The sequence below is a fragment of the Rhinolophus sinicus genome, chromosome 16 (assembly GCF_057876585.1).
Source record: "Rhinolophus sinicus isolate RSI-liver-muscle chromosome 16, RSI-T2T, whole genome shotgun sequence".
NCBI classification, from domain to species: Eukaryota; Metazoa; Chordata; class Mammalia; order Chiroptera; family Rhinolophidae; genus Rhinolophus; species Rhinolophus sinicus.
Window position 1 is genome coordinate 13,384,823 of NC_142516.1, and position 15,638 is coordinate 13,400,460.

General features: G+C 40.1%; 1 long non-coding RNA gene across 2 annotated transcripts in view; it reads left to right on the forward strand.

Moving 5' to 3' along the window:
* Positions 1 to 249: 249 nt before the first annotated feature.
* The window catches only part of LOC141571362 (uncharacterized), a 230,486-nt gene continuing 215,097 nt past the window's right edge, over positions 250 to 15,638 (forward strand). The window contains exon 1 of one of the 2 annotated variants that reach the window (XR_012496120.2): positions 250 to 377. This is a non-coding gene — a long non-coding RNA (uncharacterized LOC141571362). The remainder of the gene's footprint in view (positions 378 to 15,638) is intronic. The other variant, XR_016019217.1, reaches the window with a different exon arrangement.

Sequence of the window (15,638 nt, forward strand, 5' to 3'; positions counted from 1 at the left end):
TTTGAGTTTTATGAACCTTTGAGAGCTTTTAGGAAAGTCCACCACATGAGCCAAGACAGACCATTTGTATGGAAAAGCTACTGGAAGCGGCTTGGGTTGGCTGAAATTTGGGTGGCACAGGGTTTGAGGCAATCACCAGGGTGGGGTGAACAAATGGTGTTAGCCAGGTTCATGGAGACTTAGATATGGTGGCTACCTGCCTCTGCAGACTGGGGGAGGGCTCAACAAAGAAACAATTGCTTTTTTCAGCTCCCCTGTCTGGGAGAAAGCTGTTCCTCCAGCCCTCGCCCTGCAGCCAGACCACTCAGTTCCTCCCCTGGTGACTTTCAAGCTACTGCTCCAGCACTGGAACTCAAAGAGAGTTTGTTCATCAGTAGGTAAGTCCATGCACAGGCCCTTTAAGAGGAGCACCTAGAACTCCAGCCGCTCTCTGTTTCACTCAGCCACAATCTCTGCTGGTTTTCACAGCCAGAAGTTATGGGACGTCTCTCCCTGGCACTGAAACTCTGGACTCTTTTGAGCTCATCTGGGGGGTATCTTTGCAGCTGAGATATCCCTCCTGATTTGTAATGGTCACATGAGGGTGTGGGACCAGCCCATTTCGCATCTCTGCCTTTCCTATCAGTTTCAAGGTGGCTTCTTCTGTATGTCCTTACTTGTAGAGCTTCACTTCAGCTAGATTTCAGGCAATTCTCACTGATGGTTGTTCTGTAGATTAGTTGTAATTTTGATATGGTTGTGAGAGGAGGTAAGCACAGAGTTTACCTACTCCACCATCTTGACTGGAAAATCATGTGATTTTTTAAATATATTTTTTTATAATTGATCTAATTTTCTGGTTGTTCTCCATGGGGTTGTTGGTCTAAAACAAATTAGTCCACCATCGCCAGGAGCAGAATTCCCCTGCTAAGCAGTTTCTGGTAAATCTTTAGATTTCTTTCATTTAGTCATTTTCTTTTGCAGAGTCTCTGGTTGCATTTAAATGTAAATGTGTACGTTCACAACAAATTGGGTACTTATGGCCCCAGAATAGAATTTCTGAGGATTGGTATAATTAAGGGAATACATTGGCCCTTAAAACAACAAGAATATAACATAGTTCAAAAAAATGTTTCGGATCTGGGAAAGTAAAATGAACTTGGGAATATGAGAGGCAGAATCATAAGCTCAATATTGGAGTCTTGGTCTAACCCATGTCTGCCAGGTGTTCTTCCACTCTCCCCTTAGAAACCATCTCCTTACTTAGTGAAAAGGAGCCAGACTTGCCTTTTCACTTGGTATGGAGATTGGAAACATTCATTAAGAAATACATCATGCTAGAATTTAAAGAGATGAAGGATGGAATAAATGGAAGGGAAGCAATGGCTTTGGTTGCTACCTTCCAGACACAGAACTTAAAGAGTATCAACTGAGACATTTTAGTATAAACATGGTAGTATGACTTTCATAACAGCATCAAATACTAAGGAAATAAAACCTAGTCTTCAGAGTCTATGAGAACATGAGCTTTGGCTACTTTTCTTTCATAATACATATCCAGTGCTAACATCATGCCTGACACGTGGTGGGTTCTCATCATATTTTATGCAAGGAACAATGGTTGAAACTTGGAACCCTATAGTGTTTTAACCTTTTTTAAAGCTGGCAGTAGAAATTTTATACATTACCAGTTTAACATTCTTATTTTACAAATAAGGAAACTGTGGTTCATATTTGTTGGGTTATTGCTGAAATCAGTTTATCATAGCAAACAATAAAATCCTTATGACTTAGACTTTGTCATAAAGTTACAAATATAAAAATAGGTACACAGTACTCTAGGTACATAAGTACAACAGGTTCTGGAATAACGTTGTTTTATTCAACTTTGTTTTGTTATAACCTTGATGAGATTCGTTAGGAACTTAACTCTTATTTATATCAATGAGCCTATGGTAAAATTGGTTTCATTGTACATCATTTCACTTAAAGTTGCAGAACCTGTCAACAATGTTGAAGACTTACTGTATACGGAAACACAAATAGACACCCATGCACGTAATTTTACCTAAGAACCTTGGTGCAGGACACTAGGAGTTGTTGAAAGAAACTTTAAGTAAATCATCCAGGAGGTAGAGTGAGCTATATCCCATAATGTGGAAGATTATAAGAGTGAACTCTTCTATATCTCTATTTATCTATCTATCTATCTATCTATCTATCTATCTATCTATCTATCTATCTATCTATCTATCTATATTTTTTTTGGAATGGGTTTAAGTGATGTAGCACAGGCAAACCCTGTATTCCCGTATTGGATGGTTGCCTTCCATTGTTTTGCTAACACTGTCTCTATCTCTGCCTTTCAAGGGAGAATTATCTTCTGTCAGTGTTTGGCTATTGCTATTTAAGTGCATGGAAACTTGGGCTTAAAAAAAGAAGACTATATTTAAGTCAAATGCCAAGCCTTATTTTTGAAATAGAAATTCCTATTGTTGTCTGAGATAGTTATCAAAATATGACTCGGAACAAAGTAATTTTATTTCCCCCAGTGCCCTATAAGTTCCTATCAGTAGTGGGTTAAGACTGACTTTTTATTTTTCTTTATTAGATTCTCTATAGAGAAAAAATAAAACCCCTCATTTTTAAATTGTAATAAATGACTCTTTGCTGACACGTTATCTGCTGACATCGGTGCAGCACCCTGGCTAATTTGGAGTGGAGTTGTTTTGCAACAATTTAGAACATAGCTTGGAAATTAGCGATTCAGCAAGCCTACATTAAAATTAACTTGATAAAGTATACATTAGCATCCTTGACAACTTCTCTGAGCACAGACTTTAATAGATTAGTGTATGGGGGGCTTGGCCAGTAAAATTAAAACCTCCCTCTATGCGATGAAGAGAGGAATTCTCCATCTCACCCTCCCACACTATGGGACTAAACCCTTCAGCTATCGGCACAGTACATCAAATTTAAGAGTCTTTAAATATTAAATATCAGTGTGCACCATGGAATGTAATAAACCCACTTTTCAAATAATGTTTCATTCCCCGACATCAAAATGTGTGAGGAGTTTTCTTTTAAATATACTGTAGAAGTTAATTAAGTTCACTCAAGTTTATTGCACGGATTCACTAAGCCTACACTGGGATATTTACGACCCACCCAGAATGCAACTCAGTGAAACTTTTGATATGTTGATAAGTGATAAGGATGTCATTTGAGGTTTATTTTTTAATAATAATTTAATTGTCATTGTAAAATGCCTCATAGTTAGGACAGATTAAATTGCCACCAAAACCATTACTAAAATTCATAACCTCTATAAATGTAAAGTGTTTGCTGCTGTGTCATAAATAACGGCACTTGTTCCAGGAAAATGAGGTCCCTGAAATAAATTAAGAAAACCAAAACATATAAATGCATTAGATTGCAACAATTTCTGGTCGCTGATGGGAATGCAGCTGAGTGGGGAGGTGAATTCTTTTACTGAGCTAGGATTACTTATGATTTCAATAAATCTTGGGTCCTGGAGGATTTCTACCTTGGTGTTTTTTGTTTGTTTGTTTGTTTTTGTTTTTGTTTTTGACCTTATTGGAACATTAGGAGGGTGCTTCCTCTCCTGACTGAGGAGGAGAAGAAGAATCTGGGAACTTTAGAAGAAATCACATCATTAGCAAGGTGACCTTGTCCACTTGCATGGTCTTGTTGAGTTTCATTTCTCGTCTGCAAAATGGGATCATGTTTTCCAATTGATTTGAGGACAGGGAGTCAAGCTGGGTTTCCTCATGGGGTCCTTTCTGTTTTAATATCAACTAGACTTGTCTGCATAGTCACCTTCCTTAGGAAGAATTTTCTGATTTCTCAAGTAAGACTGGACCTTCTCTCTCTGTCATTCATCTAATGATGTTTATCATGTTTCTGTTATTACCGTGTTTCCCCAAAAATAAGACCTAGCCCTACCATCATAACTTTTACTCCAAAAGACGCATTAGAGCTGATTGTCTGGCTAGGTCTTATTTTCGGAGAAACACAGTATGTGCTCAGAGACTGGTTTTGCTCATCAGGGTAGGAGCCACTTAAGGTCAGAGTCTGTGCTGTTCATCTTTGTATCTGCTGTACCACCAGACATATGCTAGATGCACAATTGACCTTAATGGGATATATGTATATATATATATATATATATATATATATATATATATATATATATATATCATTTGGTATATTTGAAAAAGAATGTTTTCATATATTTAAGGGGAGTGCACAAAACTGTCTTAAATTCTCTAATTTCACCTTTTTGACATAAGGCAATTCAGTGTCAGGGGCAAGGCTGAGCTGGTATTGGAATGGTTGCTTGTAGGAATCGCTGGGGAAGGAAAGGAGTGGCTGATTTATCCACAGAACTGGCATCTGTCTTAAACATATTGAACTGATAAGCAATGCAGCTGCTATGGAACTCACACAGAGAAGTAAACATGGAGGCCATATGTAATTCATTCTCTGCTAATTAGAAATTGAAAAAATATTATAGAAGAAGCAGGAAGGGTTTCAAGACACGGATCACTCGAGGCATGTAGCAGTTGAGAGGTTTGGTGCTCATCCTGGCTAAGACGTGTTACTTGGGCTGATATCTGTTCTTGAAAGAACGCTAGGGTTTTATGCAGTGGGAAAAAAGAACCAACACCGAGTTGAGAGCTAAAAGATTTGGATTACATTCCTGACTCAGCTACTTTTTTTCTCTGTGACTTTGAGCAAATGACTTTCTATCTAGGCCTCAGTTTCCTCACATATGAAACAAAGGGGATTGTGATTGTCCACATCTTTCCTTCCATATCACATAGACCATGACTCATCTCTGGATGGCCAGATGGTCAAGGCGATGGGGGAACTGTCAGGTCAGAGATGTGGAGAGCTGCAATTTCCATTTTTGGGAAAATGGAATATGAGGTCATCAAAGTCAGGGGGTGAGGATGGCCCAGACTTTCCACTTCCTCATAGCTGAGTGCTTATTATTCTTTTGAAGTCAGAAGCAAACTAGAGAATGATTGGAAACTTGCAAGACACTCAGGATAAAAGGAGACTGAGAAAGTTCAACTTCCTGACCCTTACAGCCAATTACATACATAGCCTCCAAGTTGTGTGTCCCCACTGCATTTAACAACCCAGCAGGAAGTGGCCCTGGAGAGACTTCATAATTCCTCTCGCAGACATGAAATAAAACACAAGATTCCTTATTATGAATTGAAAACTTAGGGACAGTAACCAGAAAAAAAAAAGTTATAAAAATTCTTTCCTTTTTAATAGAACTTTTTGTTTGTATTGTAAATTAATGTAACTGTCACTTTAAAAGAGAATACAGAATAAAATCCTAATAAAGTTGGATAGCATTGCAGGGGTGGTGAATAAATTGAGAGGATATCTGATTAGATTTCAAATGCCGCTTTTTAATTTGTGGGCCTTCTCTTCTCCCAGTTTATTAGATGTGCTGGTTCAGAGTGAATTTCCTGGGCTAAAAGGGGCTGCATCTCACTTACAATTCCATATTAACTAGTAGATCACAGAGATACTGTTTAGCATTTGTGTAGGTTCTGTTTCTGCAAGTGTTTTGACTTATTAAGTCAATTCCCTTGAGAAAGTCAAGGAGAAGTTTTAGCCAAGAATCTGAGGCCTAGAGAGTTGAAGTAAATGGGATCACACAACAAATTGAGAGTTGGGCCAGTTCCTGCGTTGTGTCTGCCAGAGCTGGTCCAGAAGCTGGATGGTGGAGCTGGACACTCACTCATATACCTGATCAGGCAGGACACGCAATAAATGCTGATTGAGTTGCAGGTTCTGCCAGCGTTAGGGTATAGAAACATCGTTTACTAGGAGCTTTTTAAAAGCAGAGAGACCCACATAACACCTTACAATTGAGACTTTGCTAATCCCGTCCTCACATCTCTTCAGGGCCACCCAAAAACCAGGAGTCTTGGGAGGGAGACTTCTTCATAACTCATGGAAAACATACCTGCCAGCAGAGCCAGGCTATCAGGGGTAATTCTGACTTAGCTGTGCAGTACTGGGTGGCCTGGGGCAAGTCCCCCCTTTGCTCTCATCCCCATTGTTCTCTTTTGGACCAAATCCAGTGTATTCCACCCAACACCAGCCCAAAGAGATGCTTCTTGATAATGGCTGTGTGGTTAAGTATGTTTGATAAAGATGTGACCCACACCCACCTCTAAGAGATGCACAGAATACTAAAACTCCGGTATGTTAAAGGCTCTGAACAGGCCTGACGTAAAGAACTCTGTTGAATATTAAGTCATTGCTACCAAATTGTGTCTGATTTAAGGACTCTGTTTCCGAGAAAAGTGCATTGGCATCCTTTAGATATTTTGTGGCGCATTCTTTGGCAGATATCAGACGAGACGATCTCAAAGAACCCTTCCAGCTCTAATGTTAGTGTTTGTACGTGATGATTTCTTTTTTACATATGAGAAAATCTGAGACTCAGAACAAATAACCAAATCAAAGTGACACCTGAACAGGTAGTTAAACACCTCTTTTAAAATCTTAATATGAGTTCCTTTCTTTGGCAGCCTTTATCCTACAAACTGTGGGGACTCACATGGTCTGTGTATTCCACATGACCACATTTATGGTGAAAACTGTAATCCAACGTCTGATAGGTCCAAGGCTTCCTCCAAGAGCCTTCACGGAGGAAGGCCATCTTGGAAATAGGATAGGATGAGGGCAAGGATGCCTGCCAGAGTTAGGATGGAAGGCAGCCCTGAGGCAGAGCAGACTCTCCCAGGCTGAGTTAGGGAGAGTTTTTGTACACGTATCTCTGTTGTGACTCTTTCTGCATTTTCTTTTTAAGTTATGTATTTCAAACATATATATTCTCTAGAAATCCCTTTTGAATTCAGTGTTCCTAGTATAGTATCTGGGACATAGTTGGTACTCAGCATCATTTTGACACTGGATGAGGGAAGGAAGGAAGGAAGGAAGGAAGGAAGGAAGGAAGGAAGGAAGGAAGGAAGGAAGGAAAGAAAGAAGAAATGGTGGAAGGGAGGGAGGGAGGGAAGGAGGGTGGGAGGGAGGGGATGGAAAGAAGGAAGGAAAGAATGAATCAAATGCTAATTGAAACTAGACATTTTAAAGCTATGTCTCCACTGTCCCTGCTTTATGGAACAGGACTAAAGAATCCTTGGCAGAGAATCTGAGCCCAAGCTAACTTCTTTTATCTCATGTGTCCGCCTCTGGATCCCACAGTCTTCTGTTATTTTTCCAGGTTTGTTTTTAACTTTACCTGCAGCCATATTTTACCTTGGAGATCTTTTCCATTAACACAACACATCGATCCTAAGAACAGACAAGGTGTTTCTTGGCTGTGTCTTCTTCTTTTCTAAGGAAGGATTTATTTGTTTTTAAGTAATTGAAGCTACCCAAAACAATTTTCTGATGGGATGGCATTTTGTCAGAAAATGATACTGCGTACCAGGAATATGGTGATTAGTGAAAGGAAGAGGAAGGAGAAGAATTGGAATGCAAACTCAGTCTTGGAGGTAAGGGAAGGATTGGTGGTGGAAATGGGAGCTAAACTGAGATCTGGAGAATAAATAGGAGTTAGCAAGGGTCAGTGGAAGTGCTTCAGACAGAAAGCACAGCAGGTGAAACGCCTGGATGTGAGAAAAAACAACAACAAGCTACATTTGGGAAACTGAAAGGTGTTCTGTATGGCTGGAGTGGAGCCAGTGAGGGAGGAGGTGAGAAGGAGGTGGCTGGAGCTATGAGCCCTGAGCAGATAACGGGATGAATTGCATGCCATGTTGAGTGTATTGGTGGGCGATGGTGGGGGCACTGGAGAGTTTCAAGCAGGTGTATGATGAGAACAGATCGGCACTTTAGAACAGATTGACCAGGTCTCCATTCTGGCCACAGAGGGGAGAATAGGTTAAGGCAAGATGAAACTCAAGGAGCCTAATTGGAAGCTTGCTATGGTCATTGAAGAAATGGTTGCTTCATGAGCTAGGATAGTGACAGTGGGAATAATAATAATAAACTGTTTGGCTTTGAAGTTTTTTTGTGTTTTTTTTTTGAAGTTGAATCAATTTGATGATTAAATGTGAGAGATGAGTGAGAAAGATAGATGAATTAAATATGAGTCCCACTTTTGTGGTCTGCCAACCAGGTGAGAATTGATAGCTATCATTCATTGATAATGGAAAAACAAGGAGTAGGCTTTGAATGTTGGCAGTTGCATGAGCTGGGACCTAAGTCATAGGTTCTCTTCCTTTTCAAAACTGTTTGCCAAGGACTGTTACCACTTATTTGTTTAATGAATTTACAGTCAGTATACAAAGCATGATATATAAATTTTCTTTTTAGATTCCATAGGTAGAAAAGAGCCCATTTATTCAACTGTAAAGCTATCTACAAATGGGTTGGTGGGATCTAGCCAATTCAAGCAAAGCATTAGCAATATTTTGAAACAACTAATGGTTCATCATGTTTTATAAGTGAGGTCACTTGTACCTTTGGGCAGTAGAATAAACAAAATAAAAAAGCTTTAGAAAGTACTTGTGAACTATTTGGATTGTACGTACTTTTGGTGAGTTGGAAAAGCAGTGGAATAGCTGCTGCTTCAGTATTTTACTTCACAACTAGTACTGGTTTCAGGGAGGGACTCCTTAACCCAAGTGGAAATGGGTTGTTTGAAGTGCATTTGGACAAGGGTGACCAGAAGGCTGAAGGAATTTAGAGTTGGTGGCATAAGGCACCACTGAAGCAATTTGCAATATTTTCTCTTGGAAAATAGAAGCTACAGAGAGGGAGGAATATGTGTTCACAAACGTACAGGCGACTTTTGCAGGAAGGGCATGGTTGAGGTTTGTAGAGGTAAAGTGGTGGGAAAAATTGTGTTGTAACGTTGGACACGGATGGGCTCCTAGCTCAGACATTAAGTGAGTTGTGTGACCTTGGCAAGTCCTTCAACTACCCCGAGGCCAGTTTCTTCATCTATAAAATGGAGATAATAATTACCTCCATTGCAAAGCTGAATTAGATAATAAGGAGAATGTGATCACTTGTCAACTCCATAATTTTATACTTCTACCTCATTAATCTAATTTATGTCATCTATCTTTCTTCTGACCTCATTGCAAACACCCTTATGACATCTTATAGTATTTATGATTCAGTCCTACCCGAGCTGAGCTCTTGGCCTCTTGTCTTGCTCTCTCCAACCACCAACTATGCTGTTCACAGAATGATCTTTCTAAATTCCAAATATGATCACATTTTCCACTGGTTAAAAATCCTCCAATAGCTCCCTTTTAGCGATACAGGAAAGTCCAAGCTCCTTGGTATATGTTCCAAGTCGCTAAATGATCTGGTCCCTCAACTTATTGTTCAAACCACTGATTTGGGCTTCTGCCATATAAAATTATGTGTGATTCCCCAGATTTGACTAGTATTTTTCAGATCACTATGCTTTTGCTCCAGTTTCTCCCTTTACTTGACATTTCTTTATTCTCTCTCTTTTCCCCTTTCACACCGACATCAAATACTGTGGTGGTGTGCTGGTTCACCACACCCACTTCATTTTACTCCTGGGGGACTACATTTCCCAGCCTCCTCTGCATTTACACAGGGTCATGTGATTGAATTCTAGCCAATAGAATGTGCAGGTAAGGTGGCTAGAAATATGTCAGGACCCTAAAGCCTTCTATGGAAACCTCACTAAAATTCTCTCTTCCTTGTCCATGGACAGAATGAAGGTAAGTTAGAGGAGAACTCTAAGGCTTTAGAAGATGGTAGAGTCTTTCAATGGAAGGTGTTTGGGCTCTTGAATGATTATATGGAGACCAGACCCTGGTCAGCCATCAACGAACTATGAGGGGAGTAAGTGGTAAACCTTTATCAAGCCAATCAGATTTGAGGGTGATTTGTACAGCTTTTAGCCAGCTTTAAATAATTATACCGACTCGGCTTTCAAAGGGTCACTGATTGGGCACAAATTCCTGATCTAACACCTTCCCCAACTGTTGCAAGTCTCTCAGCCCCTCTACATCTTGCTTTTCCCATTTGCCCATTGGTGATAACAATATCTTCTAGTTTATGGTGTTGACGGATGGTTAAATGAGATAACCTATGCAAAGCATCCAGACCAGAGTGAATACAGAACTCATACCAGCTTTCATTAGGATCTCTAATATCATTCCACCTTTGAGACTCTGATTAATGATTTTCAAAACTCAGAGCCAGCAATCCTGAGATATGGCCTTAAGTGTTTTCCCCACAGTTCTGATGAAACAGTTTTAGAACATAGGCTGTAAGAAATCCACGGAATGTTAGCGAATACAAAAATCATCTGGAATGCCTTCCATAAAATCAGTCTGATGAAAAGACAGTTTCCGTTGAGTGACCATTAGGGTGTGACCTTCGAGGAGAAGCTGAAGCAGCATTTATGAGGAAGAGCCAGGGACTGATGACAAACATCATGAGACCAAGTTTTATTGTTATCTTTAGTCTGCTCAAAACTTTGTCACTGAAATAACACAGACCACTAACCATCTGTTCCCTAACAGCCATAATGCATGCGTTTCATGCTCTTCAAATCTAGTTCTTAAAAAATCATCAAGTTTGCAAAGTTGTTCCAAGAAATTCCTACCTGCTAATTGTATCCAGTGTTACTATTTGTTGTATATTCTTCCAACACTTATTGGGATGTTTTGCTAGCTGTCCAACCAAGGCTGTAATTAACTCAGTTTCCATGGTATCATGGAAAGGATGTGGCCTTTGGCATAAGGCAGACTTGTTTGGAATCCTGGGTCCATCCCTTATTATCTATTTGAAATTGAGCCTCAGTGTCACTACCTACAAAATGGAGGTAATGATATACATATCTTGCTATATATTTTTTTAATAATTTGAGATAATTAATGCAGAATAGCTCGCACATGATAAGCGCCTGATAAATAATGATATTATGATAAGCACCTAATATGTTATGATATTATGATAATGGTATTATGATACCAAATATATAGATATGTATAGATAGATATTTTTTCTCTTCTATTTAGATTATAGAGGGAAATGCTAAGATGACTAAATATTACAAGGCTTGCGCTATAAACAATTATGCAGTGTTTTATCTACAATATCTTCAAAATATTTCAGAACAATATTCTGTGTGTTAAGTGTTTCAATATGAATACCAGTATACGCTTTCCTTTTACTTATTCCCCAAGAAAAACAGGCTGAGTTGGCTTATGTATGAGTTAGGCACTGGATTTAGCTACGAGTTGCAGAGATTCAAAAAGTAGTGGTTTAAATTAAGTTATTGTCTTCCACGTAAAAGAAGTCTGGAAACAGATGGTTTTCATGGCTGGTATGATGGCTCCAAGGTGTGTTCAAGGATGTAGGCTTCCGTTCGTCCACTTTCCCATCTTAGGTATTAATTTCATCTTCAGGCAACTCCATGATGTCTAGGTCTTCAACAGTTACATTCATAACGTAAGTTGTAAAAACTGGAAAGGCAGAAGGGCTGAAAGGACAGCCCGCAAAATGAATCAGCTCTCCTTAAGTAGCCTCTCTGGAAGTTCCATGTGACATTCACTTGCATCTAATGGGTAGAACTTGACTGCATGGCTACAAATAGCTGCAAGGGAGTCTAAGACATGTCGGCTTTTATTTCTGGGTGTCAAAGTTCCAAACTAAAAAGTTGGGTTTCTGTTACTAAAAAGAAATAAGAGAAGGCATGTTGGGGGGATATGGTGAACAAGACCGGAAGACACTGGAAGCATAATTCCAACTAGACACTGGAAGCATAAACAGTTGTTAAGAGATTTTAACCCATAAAATCTGATTCATAAAGACTCCTCAGAGCAGAGGGTTGAATGGGATGCTAGCCATGAGTAAGGACCCTGGGGAAAGAGTGCCATGATTTGGTGGGTGCAGGTTGGAAATGGGTGACAGCAGTCACTCATTATGGGTTTGCTATCCTTGACTTACTTAACCCAGAGCAGTAATGGGATTCAAGCCCGAGTGCTATTAGAAGAGTATTTTCACACAATAAGGATGGCAAATATTTGTGTTTTTTGCTACATTTTGAAGAATGCCTTCCAAATCATTTTCTTATTTGATCCCCCAGGCCCTCAGAAACATGGAATGGGCAGGGATTATTACCATCTGCATTTGGAAGTTGAGAAAATAAACTCAGTTGGGTGAAGCAAAATGCATAAGGTCACATAGTTATCAAGAGGCAGAGCTGGGATTTAAACTTCAGCCTCCTGATGGTAAGGGTGGAGCCATTTATATTGGATTTGGCAAACACTTAGAAGCAGTGTGGCTTTGGGGTCAGACAAAGGCGGGTTGGAATCCATGCTCTACCCTCGTGAGATCTTTTTGGTTTTAAATGTAGTGGTAATCACTGTATTGTTTTGTTTTGGTATGCAGTTCTATGAGCGTTAATACATGCATAGGTTCTTGTAAACACTGCCCTCAACAGGATATAGTGCACTGCAGACGTCTCAAATAGTCCCCTAGTCTGGGCCCTTGGTAGGCCCTACTGTGAAACTACCGGGGTATTTCTGCCTGTGTTGCTACTGATAAAAGTGACAATGAGGAGCAGACTCAGATATCTGAGGGTATGGTAGGTACACTGGTGAGGAAGGTTTCTCTGCAAGTGACAGAGAATGCCAATAGTGATGGCCGAGGCCAAAGGATACCGCTTTTCTCACCTCACGAGAAGTCTAAAGGTAGAGGGGTGGCACATGCTCCTGGCCCACTTCTCTGTGAGGCTCTTGGCTCCATATATTGGCTTCATTCTCAGAATGTTAACAGAATGCTATAGAGGTTCCTCCAGGTGTGACTTGCAAACATAATGTATCCAGAGGCATAAAGGTGCTGTCTTCTGCCCTTTCCTTCCTAGGAATAAAGTATCCTTGTCTAGAAGCCCCAGAGTAGAACATCCTTCTCATTATTAATGACCAATTTTGGGTCACATGCCTCTCGATTAACTAATCCTGGGCAAAGGGAATAGGATTCCCCTGATTGGCTTATGCAGCATGGATACAGCAAGTAGGCCTGGGATGTTGCCAATTTCTCATAAAGCCCTGGATTGGATAGTGGGTTCTGTTAAGTTGTGGGGAGTGGCGTTATGGATAAAGCATATCAAAAAACAGGAAATTTACAGGAGGAATCCTGCTGACAGCTCACTTCCCCTTGCCTGAGACCATTGCACCCCTCTCCAACAGGAGTCTTGTATCATGTTAGAGAGTGTGTGTGTGTGTTTGAGAGAGAGAGAGTGAGAAAGAGACAGAGAGAGACAGAGAACTAACTACTGGAAATATTATATGGCAGGTATGTTGCCCTATAGTGACAATAGTATCTTGTTTTTTTTCAATTGGAAATAAAATAAAAATTCCACCAAAAATACATTAGTTGCAAATCTCTGTATCTCTCTATTTTGCATTTCCAGTAAGACAATGCTTCCAAATCCAAGCAAGATCAGAAAGAAATAATTAGTCGATTTGGATAAAATAATATAATTTATTCAAGTATTTCCTTTTTCACTGTGTAAGTTGCAGGATAAAGTAGCTGTATAATCAGTGCCTAAGTGACTCATCTGAGAGGCTGAAAGTTGTTTTTGTTTCATTTTTTATTAGGACTTTCCAGTCGCTGGTTGGTAGGAGGCAAACATTTCCAATAAGTTTTAAAACAATGGTTTATGGGTTTTCATTTAGTGCTGACAAAGGATGGGCACAAAGCAGTAAAATGTCTTAACAGAGGTCAACTAGCAAGTCAACATCAGCTCTAGGACTGGGGTAGTTATCTTGATTCACAATCCATTTAATCTAGTCCATTCTCTTGGTCACTTTCACAGGGTGTTCCTCAACACGAGGGCTCCTGGAGGACACAAGCTATGTCTCATTCACCTCTGTGTCCCCAAGCATTGCCTACCGATCGGCTCTGGTCCATAGTAAGTGCTCAGTGGACAGAGGCTGACTGAACGTATTAATGTCAGTAGCTGTTCCTGGTACTTAGGATTCCATGTTTATCTCGTCCTCAGTGTGTCTTTGTATAAATCAAAATACATTTATTTTCCACATCTGTTCTTTTCACTGGGTCTGCCTCAGGTAATATAGAAAGTGAAAGCAATGGGAGATCTTGCTATTTGATCTCAACAAATAGGGAAATAAATGCTTTTTTATGTGGCAGGGTAACGTACAGCTTACCAACCATTTATGCTGATAGGGTAACTGAAGGAAGGGATTGAGTGATCTTGCCCAAGGCCACAATGGCCCCAGAATTTCAGTTAACTCAAGAAGCGTGTTCTGTTATCAGTGCTTTGTGGTACTGTTTGAGATACCAAGAAAAGTTTTCAACTAAAGGATGCATCCTGCCTATTGATGCTTGAAATTTCACCATGAGTATTTGGTTTCTTTACACGAAGTTTCTATGTCAAATATAATTTGACATTATATTTACATAACACTTTTGAGTTTACAAACTACTTTATGCATGATCTCATTTGATCCTCACAGCAGCCAGGGAGAAATGGGCAGGGCAGGCATAATTAACCCAGTCTTGCAGATGAGGAGACCAAAGCTCAGAAAGGCTAAATAACTTGCGAAACCAAGGGGCCTTGAAAGCTACGAGGATGAGGATGTTGGCTGCAAAGTAACTAGCCTTTTGTTCACTGCCCCCCAAACCCTGTGAAACTTTCCTGTCTCTGCTAGTTGCAATTAATTCTTCCATGATTTGTGTGGTAGTGCATCTGACAGATCCTGTTACAGCATTTGACTGGTTCTGCTTTGTTTTTTATAGTATCCCAATTCTTCTAGGGAACTTAAAGTTAGTCTGGTCCAAACAGAGCTCTGCTGCTTGAATTCCATCTGTGTCATCCTTTCCAAGGAGTCAGCTAGGCTCCTTGAATGCATCCACTGATAGGGATCTCGCTACCTGTCAAGGCAGCCTGCTTCTCTCAGCAGCCGTCTTATAAAATTCTCCATTTTAGATAGGTTTCTGCCTTCCTGGGAGAATGTGAGCGCTGTATGGACAAGCCTGGGTGCCCTAATGCAAATATTTTTGAAATACAAAGTACAAGCCATTGGTCTGGCCCCTCATAAACTGGATGCATATCATAACTGAGTGTAAGGAGATGCGAGATATGAAAGCATAATAATATACGGAACAGCCAGCAGCAGGGAGACATAAACTAACTGGCTGCAGGGAGATAACAGCTAAGCTAAGTCAGGGGGAAAACAGGGATCTTGTTTTTTACTGGAAAGGTGCAAAGCCCAGAATGATTGGCTGGAGGCAGCAAAACATGGTAAGAAAGCAGAGGTAGGACAGCCTGGTGGTTAAGCTCCTGAACATTCGCATACATGCATGCGTTTCCATCCTGGCTTTATTATTAGCAGCGTGTCCCTGAGAAAGCCACTTAATCCTCTGTCACCTAGCTTCCTATATAGAAAAGAGAGAGTAAATAAATGAATTAATGCATGACTAGCACGGAGAACAGCACATGGTATATCCGTTATCTTTATGATGGAATTAGTGGACTGGAAGCCTGGGTTCTAGCCCTGGGTCTGCCTCTAATGAGCTGTTTGAAGTGATCTCCACGTATGCTGTTCTTGAGTCATCGTCAATAATATGGGGAT